Source organism: Neltuma alba, unplaced genomic scaffold, assembly GCF_004799145.2.
Source record: "Neltuma alba isolate B1F8T4 unplaced genomic scaffold, ASM479914v2 tig00011002_pilon, whole genome shotgun sequence".
NCBI classification, from domain to species: Eukaryota; Viridiplantae; Streptophyta; class Magnoliopsida; order Fabales; family Fabaceae; genus Neltuma; species Neltuma alba.
The window spans coordinates 299-21,555 of NW_021635756.1; the positions used below are offsets into that span (position 1 = coordinate 299).

A 21,257-nucleotide genomic window follows, 5' to 3' on the forward strand; every position below is an offset into this window, starting at 1 on the left:
AAATACTCTCTGTAGCCTCGTTCTCCCTGTGTCATTTGAAAAATTTTCCCAATACTGTGTCATGGAAGCAATCGTTTTTGAGCATCTCCAAGACCAAATTCATTCTCATAACCAAAAAACAGAATACCAGGCTTTAAAAAAGTATAGGGCAACTATACACACCCGAGAATCATGTGAGGGAATAAACACTAATCCTAATCAAACCCAATTATCCTATGATTAAGAGAAATATACATGGTAATATACTCTGTAAATCATTAAAAAAAAAAGGACTTTGTGAAATGGGCCTAGGGATTGGCCCCATCCAACAGTTCTCATTTAATATGTTTTTTCAATAGTCAGTTAGCAGCAAAATAAGATTATACATACCAGCCTTTCCAGTATTGTTCAGTCTCTTCTAGTGGTGTTCGATAAACATAACTGCAACACAAAACTAAGATTTGACACTGCCCATCAAGAGGAATTTAACCCATCTTGCAAAATGTAAACTGCATAATTGAACTCAAAAACATAAGTACCCACCATTTCTTAGAATCATCATACTTTATGTGGTAGGAATTGATACACGAGCAGAATCAACATTTCTCAAGGAGCCACCTCTGACATTCCATTCAATCTGCACCAATCAAATTCCAGCTCACATAAAATTTTACTACTGCGAAAATGCGAATTAAATTATACTCGAGCATACTTTCAACCAAGAGCTAGCTATTTAACATTCCACATTTTGAACATATAGAAAAGTGACTGAGACTAAATTTTGAGGCAACAAGTCTGCTTCTCTAACTCTAATAAATCTAGGTTAAATCTGTCTAATATCTCTAGATGATAATTAAATACTAGATAAAATACCTAATAGATAGATAATGTGATGAAATAAAAGATTACATATCAAATATTTTAGATCCATTATACATGAGGATGGTGAAATTGATAAAATGCTTCTTGTAGAATACAACTCCACCTATATTGTACAGCCTGTCCCAAGCCCGGATAAAGGAGAAGGTTGTGGTAGGCCATCGACAACCAACATAAAAACCCGTCGAATCTCATGAACATAGATCAACGAAGTAATTATGCTAATACTAGGTCGTTGCCCAGAAGTGACACGCTGTATGGCTCGAGTACAATAAAAAGTGAGCTAGAGCCGCTGCATCGTTGCCCAAATGTAGTGTTAAATGAGCGAGGGCTACCGCACTCTCTTGGACGGAGGCAACTAAAGAAGTTAGTTCATGAGACCAAGATTAGATTTGGCACTTAGAATATTAGGACGCTGAATGAGAAATCTATGGAGGTAGTAGGAGTTATGAGGGTCAGAAAGATTAATATCTTGTGCCTCTAAAAAACCAAATGGACCGGAGAAGTTGCCAAGGAACTTGGAGAGTATACACAGGAAAGGTGGGTGCAAGGAATGGTGTTGGTATCATAGTTGAAAGGTTTAAAGACAAAATAATATCTTTAAGAATAGTTGTTGGAAAGGATACTATCAATATCATTAGTGCCTATGCACCTCAGGTAGGACAGAGACACATCTTAAAGATAAGTTTTAGGAAATATGGAAGGGCTGGTTCAAAGCATACTACTCGAAGAAAAAAAATTTATCGGTGAAGATTTTAATGACATGCCGGTAAGGAAGCAGGACAATTTAGCAAGGCTCATGGTGATTTTGGTTTTGGGGAGCTTAGTAGTGGAGGACAATCTATTCTCGACTTTTCTCTTGCATACAATCTTAAGATTGTCAACACTTGTTTTAAGACGCAGAGGAGCATTTAATCACGCACAAGAGTAGTGCCTCAAAATCACAGATTGATTTCTTTTTGGTTAAGAATCCGGACAGAAAATTGTGTACTAATTGCAAAGTGATTCCTAGAGATGAGGTAACTGCCCAACATAAAGTACTTATCTTTGATGTACGTTTTAAGAGTATTAGGCAAAAGTACCATCAAGTAGTAAAACTCAAGGGTAAGTGGTGGCAGTTAAAGGGTGAGAAGTGGAAGTTATTCAAAAGGACCCTTTTAGAGGAAGGGATTTGGGAGTTACAGGGAAATGCAAACATGATGTGGGAAGAGATAGCTACAAGGGTTCGTATGGTAGCTAAAGCAATTTTGGGAGAATCCAAAGGTCCTGGTCAGAGAGATAAGGAGACTTGGTGGTGGGATAAGAGTGTGTAAGAAAAAGTCAGACAGAAAAGAGACTGTTTTAAAGCCATACATTTGTGCAATAGTGTAGAAAACCAGAAAAAATATCAGTTGGCTAAAAAAGAGACGAAGAGCAGTGAGCGAAACACGTACTAAAGCTTATGAGAGGTTTTATCAGAGCTAAGAACAAAGACGGGAGAAAAAAATATTTACAAGATTGCAAAGCAAAAGGAGAGGAAAAAGAGAGATCTAGACCAAGTAAAGTGTATAAAGGATGAAGATAGTAAAGTGCTAGTTACTGATGGTGATATTAAAACACAGATGGGAGGCTTACTTTTACAAGTTATTTAATGAGGGAAGCAATTGCGACTCAGAACTTACAGTACTTGCTAATTAATGAAAATGATCGGAATTAACTTTTTACTGCAGGATCCGTATTGGAGAGGTTAAGGCAGCTTTCAAGAAAATGGACAATCATAAAGCCGTTGGGCATGATGGTATACCTATTGAAGTTTGGAAATGTTTTGGACGATGAGGGTGAGTGTGGCTAACCAAGCTTTTTCATGAAATTTTACTCTCTAAGAATATGCCGGATGATTGGAGGAGAAGCATTTTAGCTCATATTTACAAGAATAAAGGAGACATTCAAAACTGTGCAAGCTACAGAAGGATAAACTTATGAGTCATACAATAAAATTGTGGGAAAAAGTGATGGAATATAGGTTAAGGTTGTTGTTGCTGTTATTGCTGCTGCTTCTTCTAGAATACAAGTTGGGTGGTTAAAGTGGAGAAAAGCTACCAGAGTTATTTGTGATAAGAAGATAACTGAGAAACTTAATGAAAAATTCTATTGAACTGTTACGAGACCAGCTGTGTTATATAGTAGTGAATGTTGGGCTCTAAAAGAAAAACAAGAGCATAAAGTTAGGGTAGCAAATGAGATTGTTGAGATGGTTGTGTGGTCATACAATAAAAGATAAGCTTCGAAACAAAACTATCAAAGCAAAAATAAGTATGGCGCCTATCAAAGAAAGAATGGTTGAACATCATTTGAGGTGGTTTGGGCATGTGCATAGAAGATCATTGGAGGCGCCACTAAGAAGGGGAGATCAAAGAGTTTGGAGTTCCTTAAAAAAGAGTAGAAGAAAATTAAGCACAATGAGGTCATTAAACGAGACCTTCTAGTTAACAACTTATCTAAAGATTTGGTTTTTGATAGAGCACAATATGTCGTGCGATCCACATAGCCGACCCACCTAGTGGGATCAAGCTGCTTGTTATTGTTGTTGTTGTACATGCTAGATATCAAAATATTAAATCCCAGATATTATATACTAAAAATATCTAATATCTTGGACTTCATTCATGACTTTCAACCCACGTCAACTAACAAACTGACATGTAAGAGAAATTTTAGGAGAGTGAAGGCCATGGCAGATTAAATCAATTATGGCACCATCATTTGACAAGCAATTTTCCACCCTATAGCCTAGTCATCAAGGTAACCCATGGGCACGGATTTTATAATATGTCAAAATAGATTTTTAACTGAGAAGAATACTGAATCTTCTAAGGTACGAGTTGGTTTATAAGGCAGCTTCTCTGCTTTGTTAGGCAAGCAAATAAATGGATCCTATCAAATTGGCTTGACCACTAGCCAAAAGACAAGAAAAGACACAAACATAAATTTTAAAAAATAAAAGAACAGAAATCTGCTTCAGCACCTTGGACTTTTCCTTCTTTTTGGTAATTTCTGCATCAGTGAAAGACCACTTTTAACTTGTGAAGACAGAATTTGGCTTCCCATTGATATTCGTCTCGTCTATTAGGGGTTAACCAGCATTCAAAGTTACAAACAAACTACAAGACTCTTTACATAAATCGCCTCCTGTTGTACTAAAAACTAAGTATTTTTATTATTATTGGTAATGGTAATTAAAAAACGATTATTTTAATCAAGACGTATTGATCTTAGTGGAAAGGGCTATTTCTACTTAAGCATGATATCTCAAGTTCGAGTATGTATATTATTTGACTAGCCCTTTTACATTTAGGAAAATGAAACACCTGTTCCTCTTTATGCCATATCAAACATTATTAAAGACCATACAATTCCTCTCTATCAGTTTCCATTCCTTTCCATAAAGCTCATTTCTAGCAACTAACACAGAACCTCAAAGAGAAAAGCGGCCGACCCCTCAATAGTTACTTCGAGCGCACTGGCAACTATTTACGTAACCTTATAAGACTATGAGACTTAACTCATAATATCTCTTCGCAATTACCTCAAAACTGCTAATTAAGTTCTCTCAATCAAAGTGCAGACAGTTCGCCTCAACATGTACCATTAAGATATGAAGATTTAAAAAAAAAAAAAAAAAAATTTGTCAAAGCGCTCAAGTGAAATTCTTTGAAGATTATAATACCTTTTCCAAGGAGTTACTAAAGCAAGAGCTCATATTGTTCAAGACATGCATAATACATAAAAAGACACAACATTTAAAGCTGACAATTTAAAATTCTGAAGCACAGCCAATGCAAGATTGATTAGGAAAAAATTAGGTCCAAAAGAGAAATAGATTACTCAACCTGATAACAGATACGAAGAGAACTATAGACCCAGAACTTACAGCCTTTTCAATGCTTGGAAAATGCTGCATCCTGCTTGATAAGATTTTCTGCATATGAATCAGTGAAGCCATTGCTGTTCCCTGAAATTTTATTACATCAACTTTTGAGTGCCTGGGGTGTAAATATTAAGCAGCAAGAAAGTCATCTGTAGAAGCCAACCTCTACAACATCCACGACAACCAATCCAGCCAAGCTAGACAGTGACTTCCTAGCAGCAACATGCACAGCAACTGAACCTCCCATACTTTGAACCAAAGAATTAAAAAAAAAAAAAAAGGAAGGGCAAGGTCTGTTAGCTTCACCAATATGTTTTATAGGAATAAATTAATAAAGAAATACTAAAAATGGAGAACAAGAGTTCCTCTAGAAAATGAATAGACAATAAAGAAGATGAATATATGTTTGAGCATATGTAAACTGATATTAAGCCAGCAAAAGAAGGAAAACAAACTTCACCAATCACACCAAACTAGGTTAGATAAACTCTTCCAATGATATCAACCAAAAAAAAAAACAGTTATATGATAACTAGATGCATCCAGTAAACAGAATAATGGAAATATTAAATATAAGAGTATGATGTGGGACAAGGGAGAAAGACGGGAGAGAGAAAAGGAAGCAAAGGTTGAAAAAGAAGAATATGGAGGGAGCAAAAGAGAGAGAACAGAGAGAACTAACGGCAAAATACTTGTCCATAATAATTCGTCAAAGGCCTAACAATTAAAATAACCTAGGGTTATCTATAGAGCCTAAATACCATATTAACCACTTAATCCTAGCATACATAAACCCAGTGTTCAAATCAACGTCAAAGAAAAACCTAACTCAAATTGTGTGAAAAATAAAGCATAAAACAGGCAATTAACCTAAGAAAGTCTAATAAACAAATTTCTAAAACATCAAATAAATCTTTGATAAAAAAAATCAAATAAATCTTTCCTAGTAATCCATCATTTCTCCCACCCCTACTTGAAAAAACTGTCAATGAAACTGCAACAAGGCAAGATAATTTTAAGATAGCCCACCTATGGCCAACAAGAACGATTGCAGGAGGAGAATCTCCATATAGCGCCTTCACAACAGCCAATACATCATTGCACAGAGTCTGAAGGGGGGGAAAAAGTGGGCATGATAATTCATATAAGGACTTGAGCAGGATCCAAAACTATTGGCTGAACATTAAACACAAGCCAGATTTAATTTGTTTAGTCTCTTGTACCTCAATAGATAAGTCAAGATCATTATCTGTCAATGACTTCCCATGACCTCTCAAGTCCATGGCAACAACCCTGGCCTTCTCCTTAATTTTACTAGCTGATAAAGCAAATGAAAGCCTGTAATCGAATTAGGTGATGAGCTCCATCAGAATGCAGACTCCACAGAAATAAATCAAACTTTATATCTGACTACCTATATACTTGTATGCATGACTGCAATTTAAAAAGTGTAACAATAGTATATGTGTATCTCCAGGCAAAATTATTGATAAAAACTTTTTAAGTACCTCACAATTTTCATGTCTAGACATCTAGATCTAGTTGAGAATATAAAAAGAAGAAATACTTTTGGAAGTGAATATATATTAGATAATTTTGCATTTGAACTTACTCACATATCCTTACACATTATGCAAGATGATGATGAAGATCATCATCATCATAATAATAGAGAGTCCTAAATTTCAGGAATTAAGTTCTAGAGCAGGTTACTGTGATCTTCAAAGCAAGCATAAAGATTAAGATGTTATTTGAATTCCATTCAGAAATTTAAATTGGCAATCCCCATTCCAAATAATTAATTTCTGAAAGTCACTCATAAAGCCATGACCGATGTAAATTAGATATCTAATGTCTCTTAGGGCTCACATCTTTTAAACCTTGATAATGTTTACTGAAGAAATGTCATTCCTTGTCATCTAATTCTCTATCTTAAATGGTAGGCTTCTCTCAAGTATCATTCTACCGGCCAAAGGTTTCACTTTTTTGACAAGGACAGTCCTTTCTCCATAGTTGTAATGAACCTTCCTCAAATTCTTGAATCTATCCCAATCATACCCAATACCAACAACCATGATCCCACTACTACCATACTGCAACCAAATCTGAACTTTGAACTAGTTCCTGGCCAGAATAATAACAAACAGCAGAAGGACATACTGTCTACAGGAAGAGGATAGCCCATGAGATAAAGGCTGATCCTCCCCATGAGCACAACTCACAAGTGATTGCACTGATCAAATCTTAGAAGCTAAACGAAGCTCCAGCCGAAGAATATGAAGTTAACTACCTTGGGACTCTACAAGTTTAACTAGGAGTGGAAATGACAAGGTCAAAGAAAGATATTGTCAGCTCTCAAAGAATGTACACCCTAAACACTAAATCTATTGTATTAAACTAGGATTTTGGGGTGTGATCCAGTTGACACCCTTACAAATGGGAACTACAAACAAAAATTCTCCCAAGAAAGCACATCTATTGACACTAAAAGGATTTCGTACGAGGGAGTTGTTTCTTTCCTATTCTAGTTCTCCAGATCTCGTACGAGGGAGTTGTTTCTTTCCTATTCTAGTTCTCCAGATCATGGGATTCTAGTAATAACATTGGACCTTTTGTACTGTAACATCTTCCTGATTCAAATAATATTAAACAATTAAATTTCTTATTCTCCCTTTTTCCTTCACACGCAGGACTAGCACGTATAACTACATGTTATCATGAAAACTTGAGAACAGTTTACTTGACTTTAACATCTAACTTCATTAAATAAATTCCTGATTTAAGAAACCAGCATCCCCAAGAAAGCGACGTCAATCTAATTCCCATGATCAATCACGCTTCATGAATTATAAGGCCAATATATATATATATATATATATATATATATATATGAATAATAGACTGTTCAGCAATGGCTAAGCATACCCACAATAACCACCACCGTGTATACAGAATACAACCGGCCCCTCAGATCCTGCCATGTAGACATGGAACACCTGAAATATTTGAGAACAAAAAATGATGTCAAGAAGAATATTTATCTGAATGGGCGTAAGGAATACAGTAACAGCAGGGGAGAAAAAGCTTTCTCTTTTTTTCAAGACTAACATCATTTGAGTCCGGAATTTTAACGTCATCTTCTTTGTCGAAATACACCGACCAATCTACGGGTGAGTACTTTTCGGATGAACTCCTACAAGAATGAATACAATCACCAAAATGAGATGAGAAAAAAGTGCATAAATTCAAACCCCAAAAAACAAAAACAAAAAAACAGAATCAAAAAATGCACACAACAGACGTCGCATGATCGTTGCGAACTTAAAAGGAAAAGCATAGAGAAAGTGTTAAGAAATCTACTGAGATGGTGGGCGATGGGGTTTAGAGGCAAAAGCAGACACGGGTTGATCTTTCCCTTGGGCAGGATCCTCAGCGCCATCTTCAGGAAGTGAACTCAGATTGGAAGAATCCATCTCACACTTTCAAACTCCAGCACGATTGTGGCAATCACCAAATCAAAGTTGCACAGTGCACTTCGCGAGCAACCAGTTTGTCCTTTTTCTTTTCTCGCCAATTAAAAATATTTGCTGCCTTAACTTCATATTTTTAAAGGAAAGGAAAATAATTTTTTTAATCCTTTTTGGCCGACAATTTCAAATTTCAATCTAGTCCCTCCAGTTTACTTTTATTATAAAATTATCCTCATATTTTTCAAAATGTTTTCTAGTTAGTTCTTGATAAACAAGGATTGCATAGTCAGGTGCCACGTAAGAATAAGCTAACCAAACAATCGTTATAAAAAGTTAGATCAAGGGCCTGTTTGGATGACACTGGAAACCATGGTTTGGAAGCCCAAACCATGGTTTGCCCAAAATGTCATCCAAACAGGCCCATGAAAATTGTAAACCGTGGTTTAAGATGAAACATTGGTTTCACCCGGTGAAACCATGGTTTCACCAGAAGCTAATATTATTCGCTTCTGGAAAAAAATTTTGGGATGGCTCCAGTAGGCAATAGTCATTCCAAAAACACCCCAGATCCTTCTCTTCTTCGCTGGCCGACACTCCTCCTCTTCGCCGAACGATCAGACTTAGCTCGAAGCTCGACCCTTCGCCCCTTATCATCAGCTCGTCTCTTCGCCCCTTCATCATCAGGTCGCGTCTTCGGCCATGCTTCATCGCCAGCTCGCCTCTTCGCCAGCTCGACTCTTCGCCGTCGCTGCTTGAAACTCGACACCGGTGAGATCGTCCTGGCCTCGCGAAAACAGGGGTGGTCGTGTGTTTCTCGGCTCGCCAAAACCAAAGCAAGCGTTGGGTAGTCCGATCCATCCATCCTCTGTCTCCAATCTTCGTTCTTCAGTTCGCCCGGTGAGGTCGGCTTGTGTAGTTCGGTTGGTCAGATCTTGTACTCAGGTTAGCTCTCTCTGGTGATATTAAAAATTTTGTTCACTCATGTATTTCCTCCATTCATCGATCTATCAGCTTCTTGCTTATGGTTCTGGTTCAGTGGTTCTGGTTCAGTCCCTCCTCTGTTTTCAGTCTGTCATCCGGTTGCAAGTCATATGAATTTTTTTAGAACCGTGGCTATTAGTATTTTGACTGTGGTATGTTGATTTGGAATGATTTGGCTGTATATCCTCTTCGAATTGCAAGCTTCCTCTCGGTTCAATTTTTGAATTTGTTGAACCAGATTTTTGTTGTTCGAAGGAATGATATCATTATTGCTTCGTTTGGTAAATTGCTTCTGATTTTATGAAACGAAGAGGGAACAGATTCTGGTAATCAATGTCTGGTTCTGGAGGCAGGGGACATATATGGATGAGAAAGTCTGGCAATTGTTATATAAATTCAATGCAAGTTGTTTTTCCTGTTGTTGCTTGGCGTGGGATCGTTTTTTCTGTCCAGATTTCCCCGGAGAAGAAGCCTGTGAAGTCGAGACTTTGGTTTTTTTTTTTTTTGCCGTGGATAGTACTTGTGATTAAAAGTAAATTCATTAACATTATTTGTTAAGAGTTGATCTGATTTGGGATGAGATAAGAATTGTATTGTCCTGTACTGTTGTATTAAGGATTTTGATAAATTTATGGCCAACTTTTGAGAGTGAGGAAAAATGAAATCACAACTGAAATCCATGTATATATATTGAAGGAAGTGATTTGTATTTTGGTCAGAGGTTTATGTTGGTAGTTTTTTTTTTATTTTCAGTTGACAAATCTGATAAGGATATAATTTTTAAAAAATATTATGAAAGGCTTGTGCAACATGTTATTTTTTAAAAACAATAATGTGCTTTATAATATTATTGCGTTCATCATGAACATTTGTATTAATTACACAGATGAACGAATTTTTTTCAAATATATTCGTAACACACAGTTATTCAAAGGTTAAGTACGAGATGATTTATAGTGCATGATAGTTCAAATATGGTTATTCTTATTACTTTGGCCTCCAATCGTCTTTCTACAATAGTTAAGAAAAAAAAGTATATTTAATTAACACGTTATTTTGGACGTTTTAAAAGTTTTAGTATTTTGAAGTAAAAACAGATAATGAAGTTTAGAAAGGAGGGGGTGTATTTTTTCCAACTATGTAAAATTAGAATTTTCTTGTGTTTGTTAATTTTTGTCACACTTGGTTTGGTTGGAAGAAAAAGAGATTTAAAATGTGATCAACTTTTTCATCTATTACAGTAGACAATATGATTTTTGTTATTTCATATGATTTTGGGTTGATTAACTTGTGATGACTGAAGAGCTGTAATTGTGCTATAGCATAATGGGTAAGGATACAGTGAAAGCTTTTTGGGATCTAAGAACCATTAAAGTGTTTCTTGACCTGTGCATTGAACTTGTGCAACAAGGGGAAAGAAAGGGTACTAGCTTAACAAAGAAAGCTTGGGATATTCTTGGTGATAAGTTTGTTGCCAAAACTGGGAGAGTGTATGAAAAATCTCAGTTTAAGAATAAATATGATTCCCTACGAAAGGAGTGGCAGACATGGGATAGGCTGCTTCGCGAGACAGGATTGGGATGGGATACTGAAAGGAATACTGTCAGTACAACTGATGATTGGTGGGAGAGGAAAATAAGGATAATTTTTGAACCTTTTGATCTTACATTTTCTTTGCCTGTTAATGTTTTGTGCATATTTACTGTTTTGTGAATATTTTATGATGTTATTGGTGTCTAATGTGCAGGAAGTTCCAAACTATGAAAAATTTAGAGAAAGAGGACTTCAATTTAGGGATCAATTAACTCAACTGTTCGGGAGTGTGGCTGCAATTGGACCACAAGCATGGGCACCTTCTTCCATGACACTTCCAAGTGAAGGAACACCGAATGAAGATTTGGAAGAAGGGTCCGGAGATAGTAATGAAATTTTAGGTGCACCAACTGGTATAAGTGGAGAATTTAACACAGTGAACTTCAATGATAATAGTGGAGGTAGTGGAGGCAACATTGAATTGAGGCAGGATAACAGTGGTGGGGGTACAAGCAGAGGTAGGAGTCGACCTAGTAGCTCACTGGGGGTTAGAAAAAAGAGTGAAGTCAAGAAAAAACGCACATCTCCCTCTATGAAAATAGCAGATGCACTTAGCAAGATTGCTTAAACAAATATTTTTGAGGCCGAGCGTGGAAATGAGGTCATTTCACGAGTGGAAGCTAGAAGGCTGGAAGAAGAAGCTAGAAGGTTGGAAGAAGAAGCGCGTGCTTATGAGATTTCAATTAGGGGAGTCCTGTCTCACCTCAAAACAGTTCCTGAAGTTGTCAGTGATCCTGATTTCTTTAGACGGTGCACACAACTCCTTATGGAACGGCCGAAGGCACGGGAAATGTATGCAGCTCTGAAGGATCAGAAGGAACAACTTCTGCCTATTTTGGAGTTTTACACTAGGGATTTATGACTTGTTTATTATATTAGACAGTTCCATATGTGTATCGTTTTATGTGACTAGTGGATTGTTATATGAATCAGACAACTCTGTAACTTTTATAAATGTTTCGTAATTTCTACGTAGGAATTCTAAACTTTATGTGTATGTGCACAGGATAAAACGAATATGGATGATGAAATTAAACATGTGGAAGAGCATGCTAAGGGACGAAAAAAAAGGGTTAACAAAGTTGCAGCATTGGTTGGTGCATACGCTACTTTGAACTTGTGTAAGGAGCCTCGGCATACAAGTGCTTATACAGGTTGCTTATGGGTAAGGGATGTTTTACATGGCAACCCCAGTCGTTGCTATAACATGTTTAGGATGGAACGGAATGTGTTCTTAAGTCTGGTGGAACAATTGCAACAACATGGTCTGAAAGAAACTAAAAATATAGGGTTACATGAATCAGTTGCAATGTTTTTACATACCGTTGGCCATGCACTTAGTAGCAGAATGCAACAATAAAGATTTCAACATTCAGGGGAGACAATTAGCAGACATTTTCATAATGTCCTAATGGCATGCTGTAGACTTGCCATGTCTAATATCAAACCAAAAGATCCAACATTCCGGCATGTTCATACAAAAATTTGGTTTGGTAAATACTGGCCTTTTTTTAAACATGCTATTGGAGCAATTGATGGCACACATGTTTCCTGTATTGTCAATGCAACAGATCAAACTAAATTTATCTCTAGGAAAGGAACAGTGTCACAAAATGTCATGGCGGTTTGTGATTGGGACATGTGTTTTACTTTTGTCTTGGCTGGATGGGAAGGTAGCGCACATGATGCTCGGATATTTGATCATGCCCTCACAACTCCTTCAATGAACTTTCCCCATCCACCTGAAGGTATTTTTTTATTTCCTACATTTTTTTATATTTAGCTTAACAATAGAAACATAATTTACAATAATTTCATTTTTTTATATAGGAAAATATTATTTGGTGGATGCTGGATACCCAACACCGAATGGATATCTCGGCCCATATAGACAGGAGCGTTACCATCTGCCTGATTTTCGAAGGACATCTGGGTTTGAAAATGACAATGAGATCTTTAATTATTTCCATTCAAGTTTAAGAAGTACAATTGAAAGAACTTTCGGAGTTTGGGAAAAAAAAGTTCGCAATCTTACAAAACATGCCATCCTATGAGTATGAAACACAAGTTAAAATCGTTTGTGCAACGATGGCTATACATAATTTTATTAGAACGACATCTATTACTGATCCTGGATTCGTTCAGTTGGAAGAAGAAGGTACTTATGCAGAAGATGATGATGATGGGGTTGGATTTTCACGTATACATTCGTCAATTCAATCTTCATCTTACATGGCTCAGGTTCGTGACAGCATAAGAGACGAACTTGTTAATTCAATACGAGGATAGTAGTCGTGTCTTATTTATTTCCTTTTATCATAGATTGTAATATGTAGTTAAAAACAAAACCTATTACAAATGCTTTGTATCGATGCATCATCTTAATGATTATGACACTTCTTTATTTATATTTCTTTTATTAATATTATATCTTATATTCTCAAACTAATTATTACTTACTTTAATAATTAATAAATTGTTTTAAGACGTGTTTATTCTATTTCATCAAACAATATCATCCCATTTTATGTTTATAATCTTCATGAAAAATACATGACTTTATGTTTGCAACAAAATAATTCATCTTCTCTAAAAATATTTTCACTCTTATATTTTATGAATATATATGTGTGGTGACAATTAATTAATTAATTGTATTAAACATCAGAGGTTATTATACATATAGTATGTTATTACAAAAAGTAGTTGTGAAAAAATGTTATGGGATTTCACGTTTAAAATCTTTAAAGAAAATTAATATTTTTCTGTTATAAAAAAATCATTTTTCTATAAACATATTTAATATTATGTTTTATAAATATATGTACACATATTAATTATGTATTAATTATATTATATTATATATTATTAATTAAATTGTTAAAAAAAATTTCATTAACAATTTTATTTCTTCAAATCAAAATATATCATAAAATATATCCCTTATATAATTATCATATTAACTTATACCCTTTTTGGTAATTTCCACATGTAAAAAGTGCTTCTGGTAATAACTATTCAAACACTCTCACTTCTTAGAATCACTTTTTCTCATAATCTATTCTCTACAGAATCTATTCTCCAGAATCACTTTTCCAAACCACGGTTTGGTTTCATCCAAACACACAAATGACATAGAACAATCGTTGTTTGAAGTTAGTAAAAGAGTTGAGTTTAAGGTTAGTGACAAATTTTGTTGGAATTATTTAATACTGTACATAGGATATGTTTAGCATGTCAAAACTGATTTTTTTTAAAACCTAAAATGCTAATTTTGTCCAAAATAATGTTTGACATGAATTTCGAAGCAAATGACTTTGTGCATAGTCAAGAGTGGACAACACCAATCCCTCTGTAGTAAATAGGTTGATCACTTCAGTACATTTTGTAAAGATTTTTACTTCTTTAGTCTTTAATATAAGACCTAATTATTAAGTTAATTTTGGTCTTAAATATAAGACATATTTATCACATTTATCAATTTTTCTTAAATTATCCCCATTGATACTCCCTCAACCATAATAAGTAGGACATGGAAGGAGGATATTAAGAAAGATGATTATAATATTTTAGAAAAAAACATACTATGTACCTCCGGTCCTAATTATAAGAGATAGTTCACTAATTTGAAAAGATTAAGGAAATAAGTTAAGTTAGTTATTTGTAATAAATAGATGTTGTCTTTCCTAAAATATCCTTGCTAATCAAGTTTATTGGTTATAACTACCATTATTAGAAGTAGAGCCGGTAATATGGGCCAACCCGCCGATTATGGGTTGGCCCGTGGCGGGTTTGAAGCTTGGCGGGCTGGGCTTTTTAGGACCGCTTTCTGACGGGCTGAAATTTTTTCAACCCGGCCCGCCAAATTTTGTTTTTTTTTTTTTTAATAAAACCTACTCAAAGTCTCAAATTCCTAACTACCTAAAATAAAACATACAAATAGAAATTATCATAAATAAAACATGGAACCCATCCAAAGTTCCAAGTTTCAAGTTTCAAATATATCAAAATATTAAACATATGATTAAATGAACATGATATGTCCTTAATAATTTAACAAACATCTCAAATTAAAACATAAATCCAAATTAACACTACCACAAAGTCACAAACACAATGTCACTACACAAATCACTATCAAGTATCAACTATCAAGTGCTCAATCATCACTCATGAGCTAGGGCAAAGGCGCAAAGCAAAGACAAAGAGCAGAGAGCTTGGGGCTTGGGGCTTGGGACTTGGGAGTTAGGACTAGCCGAGGGCGACTAGGAGACTGGGTCTAGGAGAGTTGGGAGTCTGGAAGGAGTGCAACACGCAAGCAAAATGTGAAAATGAGACCGTGTTGGTGTTGCCGTGTTAGATTATTGGACATGGACTGCTCACTGTTGCACTGTGGACTAGGCTAAGAGTGTAGAGATTAAGAGGCAAAGGGAAAAATTTGCCAAAAAAAAATATGGTTAAACGGGTTGGCCCACCAACCCTGCGGGTTAGCCCGCCGCGGGTTTGGGTTTGGCGGTTATGGGCTCAAAACTTCCATTTTAAAAACGGTCCTAATTTTATCAAGTGGTGGGTTGGTGGGTTGAGCCCGCGGGCTCAACCCATATTGCCGGCTCTAATTAGAAGGACTATCTTGGAAAAGAATGCATAAATATGAGAGACAAAGTGGATTGAGGTCTTATAATTAGGATCATAATAAAAGTCAGATGAGATCTTATATTAAGAACTGGAGGTAGTATCATATTTCTCATAATTAACTAACTTACTTAACTTTCTTAATTTAATCAAATTAGTTAAATATATCTTATATTAAGGACTAGAGGAGTATCATTTTTAACCTTTCTACCCTTTATTCGTAAGCCAGAATTGATTCTTAAAATTTAAGTCATAAAGTAATGAAACCAAACCAATACTTGTGCTAAATCCGAAAATCCATTCCTGCATTAGATTGTAGTTTCTAATGCCTCAACCACGTTTGCCAACACCACTTTTTTGTGACCCATCCACATCGAATCTTACGATAATCGTCAACAGTAAGTTGTTTCAATAATAACATCACCCTTTATGTTTGGACGAGTTCTCAAACTGTAGCTTATCATTAACATGTTTTGTGTGTATTAAAGTTGTATAAAACCAAAACAAAAATCTTATGGTAATCAGTGGACACCTGCTCTAGATATATTGTGATATGTAGGGATGCGCAAAACCAAACCGTAACTGAACACCGAACTGAACCGAACTTAATTCGGTTTTTATTTTTCTTTTCCGTTAATTATTTTGATTATCGGTGTTCAATTCGATGTCTCTTAAGATATTTCGGTTATAACCGTATAACCAAAATTTATTAAAAAACTTTTTTTTTATTTTTTTAATCTTTCTCTATTTTCTTTCTTTTTGATCGGCCTTTTATTGGCTTTCTTAATATATGTATGCACAATTTTAAAATGACAATTATTTATTTTGTAGATAATTAAGCAACAATGGTTAAATTTTGTTATTCTCTGGAAAACAAATAAGTTGAATCTCCAGCAAAGAGAGTTTCTAAAACAAAACCAGCGCGTAAAAATAGAAATCTATCTCTGAATGCTGCTTTAAATTTTGAGGTCATATATTGACTTTTACTCGAAGGCGGTATCCATTTTCATAATTAGACCACATTGATTGCACCAGATCTCATATTAAAACGATGAATAATTACTCCAAAAGAGAATTAAAAAACTTAAAATAAAGCAGAGATGACAAATCAAAATTGGTATGCTAGCCAGAAAAGATTCTAAGTCCTAGCCTTCCCTTATACAGGTGAAAGGGGTCAGAGAGTTGAGAATGAGAACGCAGGCCTCTTTATTAGTGTTTGCTCTTTTGGATCTTGTGTGGGCTATCAAATAGATTATTAGTGTTTGGATTTTTATTATGTTTATACAGGCTTATGTTATAAGGCTACTGTATAAAATAGATTATTAGTGTTTGGGCTATCAAAAAGCCCACTAACTGAATAAACTAGCTGACCGAACCGAATTTATTTCGGTTAGTTCGGTTCGGTTAGTTGTTGCACTTCAGTTTCGGTTCGGTTTTGTAAATATGTACATTTTGGTTATTCAGTTAATTCGGTTATCATTGTTAACCGAATCGAATAACCAAGTGCTCATCGCTAGTGATGTGTTCTTAGTCTCCTTTAAAAACCAATAATTATTCTGGACTTCTAAATCTATTTTTGCTTTTTTGATAACTCAAAAAACAAATCTAGTATTACTTGACTTGACTCCTCAAGAGGGAAATTGTTTACATTTAAAGCATCATATATCCCAGCACATACCAACAAAACATTCCAAGGCATATGCTTAGTGAAATTCTGTCCAATTTTCCCTCACAAGATTTCATCATTTGATCTTGTCTTCCCAATCCAGCCTCCTGAAAGTGTCTCAAAAATCTGGTTTGGTCACGTGCCTCCAGCAGTCTTTCAGCATGGGAACAATCTTTATTCTTTAAGAGATGTCGGACGTCCTCTTTCATCTTCCAGTTCAGTGGAGACATGCAAGGTTCCATTAAAGCTCTTCTTGTTCATGCTCTCAAGTCTGTAGCGTGCATTTCATTATTAGTTAGAAGCTAAAGAAATATTGCCTTTTAGTCTTAAATGTAAGAACGAGTAAAAAAGTTTATTTTAATTCTGAATGGAAAATCTCAATTTACTTTGTCCTTTAAATTTAAAATTTTTTTCTTAAATTCTCTATTGGTTGTATATATTAAAGAATTTTTTTTAATCAAATGAGTAATTTTTAATGCAAATGATTAAAATGGATACTTTAGAAAAATAGTAAAATTTCCCCCAAAAAAAATCTCTTAAATTTCAAAATCCTAAATTAGGAATTACAATAAAAAAGTGTTATCATTTGCCTTTCAAGTGTAGTTAACTACTATTAAAGTGTAATAAACAAGATTAATCTGGAATTTGAAAATCACATTTTTTACAATAATTAAATTTTTTTTTAACGTTTACAAATTAATTATCTAATTTGTTATATTTATAGCAGAAAGGAATGCTTTAATTTTTCTCCTCATCCTCCATTCCTCCCCATCTTTAAATTCTAATACATGCTGTCTTGGTTTCTAATGTTAAAACACAGCTTGAAAATTAATGGTTCAATCTATTTCTTCTTGTCTTTTCGTGGCATAAGAGAGGACTTGTCCTCATCTCATCGTAGTGGGTAGAGGACATGCAGCTATAATTTTTAGCCCAAAAAAAATACTTTTCTAATCCTTAATATAATATTTGTTTAATTAATTTGATTAAATTAAAAAAGTTAAGTTACTCCTCCGGTCCTTAATATAAGACCTAATTGTTGAGTTGATTTTGGTCCTAAATATAAGACACATTTTTCATATTTATCAATTTTCTCTAAATTACCTCTATAGATATTTCCTCAACCATAATCAAGTAGAAGAGGGAGAAAGATATTAAGAAAGATGATCATGGTGTTTTAGAAAAAACATGTCATATTTCTTATAATTAACTAACTTACCTAACTTCCTTAATCTAATCAAATTAGTCAAATGGGTCTTATATTAAGGACTGGAGGAGTAGTTAATTATAAAAAATATGATATATTTTTTATAAAATATCGTAACCATCTTTCTTAATATTCTCCTTTCTCTTCTACTTGATTATAATTTGAGGAGATAAGTGTCATTTAAAAAAAATTGATAAATATAATAAATAGGTTTTATATTTAAAACTAAAATGGACTCAATAATTAAATCCTATATTAAGGATCGAAAGAGTACACATATATGGTAATTAATAAACCTCTATTTTGCAATATGTGTGTGTATGTTATTTTGAGATTTTTAGCACTTTATGTTAAAAGTTGATTGTGAGAATTAGCAGATTAATCGATAGATTTCATCAACATCTTTGATTTTCCCAAGTGTTTTATCTTTTTTATTACATAGTAATACCATTTGCATGATTATTTTGCTGGTGACACTTGGTGGGGAAAGGGCACAATATTGTGACACTTGGTGGGGAAAAAAGCACAATATTCTTGAGTCACCAAAACTAATAAGAGAAGTAGGCAAAAACTTGCAGCTATAAATGCTTTGTTAGAGGATTGATCTTCTCATGGTCATGTTTAATAGGCTGAGGCTATTTTTTTAGGAAAATAAAAAAAAAGAATTTTTAGATTGTAATTTGGTAGGCAGGGAAAAACCTTATTCATTTGAATATTGGAAGTTTGGTACAAGGCAATTAAAAAGCTGGGGAAATGAGTTGAAGTGGTTATATGACATAAATACCCTGATTATAATGTTCAAATTGAGTTGTGATACAATGAACAGTATTTCAATATAAACATAAAAGGATAATATTTTCAAGAAAAATGGTATTTAAATATTCTATATAATAATTATTTTTTAAAAAAATTAAAATATTTTATATTAAGAAGAGGAAAATAGTCAAATAAGTATTTTTTTTTCTGTAAATCAAGGTAAAATTGGTAATGTTGCATTTATAAAAATTTGCATGCCTAAATTGGATTGAAATCTAGCAGTGTTAAACATGATAAATATTACTTCTATAAAGCACACTTTTCTTAATATCATTTCTTTAATTGTTATTTTCATAATAAATTTCAACATATTTTCCATTTGTATCGAAAATGATAGCTGAATCCAAAATAGTAGAAAGAGGCATCTCATGCACCTTTTAAAGTCGCATTCTCACCTCTTGTTTTGTATAATCTCGACCATCAAATTAATGCTCCTCTTTTGTCAAATCCCCAACCATTTATGTCAAATCACCATTTCTATAACAGGTTTAACAATCTCCAATCGGTTTTTAGCAAATCAAGGTCCATCTTCTGCAGTTTCAGCAATTTTTAGTTGACATGGAGGATAAGATAACCACTACCTGTGATGGCAATTCAAAATCTAACATTTCCGTTATTCAATCCAGCAGTTGATAATCAGCAAAATAACCTAGGAAGAATTTATCTCAAGTATTCTTAAGAGTTTGACTTTTTTTGTGTGTAACAAAACTGGCTATATCATCAAGCTGAGTTTTTGCTCTTTTTTTTTTTTTCAATCCATCAAGGCTTATTTTGTTTAATACAGCAGCAAATTGTATTTTCTTCAATATGATAAAAACTTATATTTTGTTCAATAGTAAAGTTATCTAGATTTATTCCTGCTGGCTAACTAATCTTTACAAAGCGATTGAAAATTCACCAAACCTGATACTATCTCCAATTCTTAATATAATATCTTATTTGATTTTTATTTTAGTCCTAAATATAAGACCCCAGTCTATTTTGTCTCTAATATTTATGTATTTTTTTTCAAGATAATTCTTCTAACAATGGTAGTTCTAGTTAATGCACTTGATTAGTAAGGATATTTTAGGAAAGACAACACCTATTTATGACAAATAACTAATTTAACTTCTTTCCTTAATTTCTTCAAATTAGTCAACTAACTCTTATAATTAGGATCAGAAGTAGTACAATACAACTTATCATGGGTTCATTCATGTCAGCGTTAGAGGACAAATTGGTAGACAAATGCTTATGTATGATAGATTGTTCTTCAATAAAGGCAGCTTTCAATAAACATTGGATATCTTAGAGGCTGCTTCATCCAATCAATTGGATCATCTGAAGCAATCTAAATGATAAAAAATAGTACTATTTAGATATATTTAATTGATGACTACCATAAGTCCATGCATAATTGCAACAGAGTTATTGTCTTGTCATCTTAAGGCACTGCAAACTACACTCTATATTTAAAGTTTACCTTTGCCAACTTTTTGGCAAAATAAATTGGATCAGAATAAGAATGCAGAGTCTCCAATTTTGCCCGGCCTTCAATTTTTTCGACACCAACAATGACATGCTGCAATTTACAGAACAGTAAGCATGACCACAAAAACTATCATGTGGTAAAGATTAAAGACACAAAATAAATATTGAGTCATGAGATTGAATGGAAGAAAGAAAGGAAAAGTGAGCGATTAATATAATCTCCCAGGCATTGAATATACTCATGGAATAATGTAAGATAAGCCGATAAGCCATGATTTTTTGTGTTGAATGCTGCATAAGAAAACAGACATTCCTAGAGCACATTAGTCGATGCTTTTGCAAAAGCGAGAGAGGCTTCATCGTAGTTTAAAAGTGGGATGTGATATTATTAGACTATATTTAAGGAGGACATAAAGAAATGTGAGTTTTCTTCTTATTTTCTCTCTATACGTGGAGAAAAAAGTTATAGAAAAAATAAACCGGTCTTATATTCCATTTTCTCTCTTACTTTTCTTTTCTCTCTCTCCTCATTCAAACAGGAAAAAAAAAAACTCATTTCTTCCCTTATTTTTCTCGTTCATTTCCTTTCCTCCCCATTTTCTCTCCATCCAGACATGGGATTAGTCCCTCCAAATTGTTTATGACGGTTTGAATTAG

General features: G+C 34.1%; 1 pseudogene; it reads right to left on the minus strand.

Annotated features, from left to right (window-relative positions):
• Positions 1-369: 369 nt before the first annotated feature.
• Positions 370-8,308, minus strand: LOC114760582 (protein phosphatase methylesterase 1-like; annotated as a pseudogene).
• Between the last annotated feature and the right edge of the window lie 12,949 nt (positions 8,309-21,257).